The 3427-nt window shown below is 41.6% G+C and overlaps 1 pseudogene; it reads right to left on the bottom strand.

Annotated features, from left to right (window-relative positions):
* Positions 1-1093: 1093 nt before the first annotated feature.
* Positions 1094-2348, bottom strand: LOC147420248 (uncharacterized; annotated as a pseudogene).
* Between the last annotated feature and the right edge of the window lie 1079 nt (positions 2349-3427).

Genomic DNA, 3427 nt, shown 5'->3' on the forward strand with positions numbered 1-3427 from the left:
CAGAGGATAGCAACAACGACAACAACACTATAGAGACCCAATATGGACCCTTGCTACGTGTAGATATGGTTGTTTCGGTAATGTCTATTCAAGTATGGAAAAATATGTCCAGCTTCTAACTACTTATATGTACTTGTCAACTTTTATAGAGGTTGATTATCTTGGACATCAATGATTATTGCTGATGCGCGTGCCTCTAGGTATAGCAGACACCTACGAGGACTTGCAAACATTTTGGATGGGTACTTATCGAGTTGTGGTTCGTTCAGGAACAAAAGAATTTATTCATTTTCTTCTTCCACGCTTCAGAGTTGACGTATGGTCTTCAATGCAAAGTCAAAACTTGTTGCCACTAGTTAGAATAGTTTGCGGTGTATCCGGTGCTGATACGGTAGAATTTGCCTTTTTGTTACCGGCGAGGGCCACTACCACCCTAAAAAACCCAACTTACATCTTTTGTAAAAACCGTTCAGCCAAATTGATGTACCCTTTGATGCAAATAATACACTACTGATGGATGATAGTCCTGAAAAGGGAGACCTAAATCCACAGGAACAACTATCTCACCACCCTCTTTTGAGGGGCATACCTTTGATTTTTACCTTGAAGACATTTTGATTCCATACTTACAGAAATTGTATCTCATTCCATTGTTCACGGACGAGTTTGTACTTTATAATGAATTAAGATGACTCTTCTATCATGTCTTTGTGTTTCCTTACATTGAGAGAGAGAGAGAGAGAGAGAGAGAGAGAGAGAGAGAGAGAGAGAGAGAGATGTGGAAATGGCTAAAGAAATGTATTTGAAGAACACTTATATTCACAGACCACAATTGACAAATGAGCTCAAAAAAACTTCATGTATTGAAAGTCACTCGTATACACTTGGGTTCACAAGAATCTCTGTTACATTGACACTATTTCAACCCGACCATCCAACTCTTTGCACAAAATATATTTCTCCCTATGCCGCATCAGCTTACAGCCAGCTAGGAAAGAGGAAAAATCTGAAAGGTCCCTGTCCATTGACTCTTCAATTATGTCGTGCCGCAACTGCAGAAGACTGCATAGCTCCCTTAATGTAACCACCAACATTAGGCCATGCTCTTTATCAAACACTTCCACATCCACAGCAGGATTATCTTCCAAACCTGCAGAAACCTGGTCCATAGGAATGTACTTACCTCTGAGCATTTGTGATCGCATATACCAAAAGGAGACTAACAATGATTGGCTTGCAATCATGTACTTGACAACTAGAGTGTCAAGCGCAACCTCACACAATATGCCGATCTCTTCCTTTCCATACCATCCTCTGTTAAGAAGTTTGCCACAGGATGACTGCTGAAATGACTTGCACATGAACATAGTTTTCATAACACGTATGTTGTAGTTATGAAACAACTCTATGAATAGTGCAACAGGACAAAAGTTTGCAATTCTAACCAGTTTGGTGGGAATAGAGCTACGTAGAGACCTTTGTATATCCTTGTAGAGCTTACTTCGCATTGCCTCCACCATTGTTTGCTCAAGAACTGGCCAGTCCACAGTGTTCTAGCTGGTTGGTAGAGGCACTTTCACCAACATGCCATTCTTATTCCCTGGGCAGAGTTGGTAGAAGTGGTCATAGAAAAATATTCCTTCATCAGCCAGGCTTTTTCTGGTTCTCCTTGAATACTGTAGAGAACCAATGTGGGCATGAATGACAAGGAAGAGGCCTACTATGCACTCCACAGGCTCCCATTGCTCATAAGAAGAGGGATAAACATCTGCAAAATATATAACAAGAGTTAAACTAAGAGTATCAATAAGTGAAAATGACAAATCTAATGTAGTTGAGACGTGAAGAATGGAGCCATTGATCATAAGAAGAGGGATAAACGTTGCAAAATATATAACAAAAGTTAAACTGAGAGTATCAATAAGTGAAATGACAAATCAAATGCAGTTGAGATGTGAAGAATACTTACAATTGCAATGTGGTTGATGTATATCTGACACATTTCCACCGTTTGCTATCACGTCTGGATGGGTAAATACATGTTGAGCAAGAACTTCCTTTATAGATCTTTTGCCAATTTCAACTTTGAAATCCAACACTCTGGCCTTTCATGCTGAGCGGTAAACATTGATAGCACTAGACCTCTTGGCTCTTCTTGGTTGCATTAGGACCCACGAACCTTTGTTTATCCTTTGTCCAACCCATTGGTTCTCTGCACTTATTGAAGTTGATATTGTAATTGATGATATGCTACTACTTGGTCTTCTAGGCAAAGTGCAGGTGTTGCTAGTTGGTGTGAGACACCATAAACACCTAGAGCTTCTTGGGCGGGAAGACGTGGAAGCCATAGCTCTGAGAGAAAATATTTAGTGGAGGGAGATTAATTTTGAAAGCATCCTAATGGAGGGAAAGTGTTTTACAATTCCAATATCTTGTGCGGGTTTAATGGACACCCTCCAGTACGTTAATGACCATAAGAGAATATCAGCAGTGGGACCACACATGCACCTAACAGCTCGGTAAAAGCAAAGAAGTTACGATGCCACAATCCTAGATTCGTGAAAGTTTTTAAAATATTTTCCTATTTCTTGAGTCTTTCCACGTACTTTCCTACGTAACGTAGCCCTCAAGCTCATTGGAAGCGCTCTATTTTCTCTCTCTTTCATATGGCCCTCCAAATGACCTCCGAAAATTTTCTAATGGATGAAAGCTCGTAGGAAAGACACAGCAATGAAAGCTCAGATAATGATGAAAAGAGAGCACGAAGAGAGGAAATGAAGAGAAAACCGTGATTCCACACCAAGAAGAGCCCATGCAAAAGCAAGCCTGGTTTGAAAGAGAGAAACATGCATACAAACGCAGTCGACAAGCACAAGGAAAGGACCCGAAAAAATGGGTGCCTAGTGGACTTAAGGGACCAAGGACAGAGCATCATACAAGGAATCAATTTGAAGATCCAATAGAATCCTTGGAAAAAATGTATCAAGAAGCAGAAGCCCTGAAGCTAAAAGAATCCGAAGAAGAGGCAAGGAAGTCAAAAGAGGCGGAGGACCAGAGACAAGCCGAGGAAACGGCAAGGGAAGAGGCACAACACGACCAAGGTCACGAGCCTCCCCGACCCACTTCACCGCCTATGGAACAACAGGATAACCCTATTCCAAGCTCACCACCATCACTAGCAATGAAAGCCACAGAAGTTGAGCCCACCAAAGAGTCATAATCTAAATCAAAAGAAGTAGAAGAATCTGCACAAGCGGCTACTGCTACACAAGAGGACACAACAAAGTCCGAGTCAACACATTCTACATCAACACAACAAGAAAAGGTTGAGGCATCCACAAAGCCTTAGGATGACAAAGAAGAAGAAGGCTGGTCACAGCCTCAAGGGCAAGAACAACCAGCCACCACGACGCAGCCGAGAGAGACA

The sequence above is a fragment of the Adiantum capillus-veneris genome, chromosome 28, assembly GCF_014529385.1.
Source record: "Adiantum capillus-veneris isolate H3 chromosome 28, ASM1452938v2, whole genome shotgun sequence".
Classification (NCBI taxonomy): Eukaryota; Viridiplantae; Streptophyta; class Polypodiopsida; order Polypodiales; family Pteridaceae; genus Adiantum; species Adiantum capillus-veneris.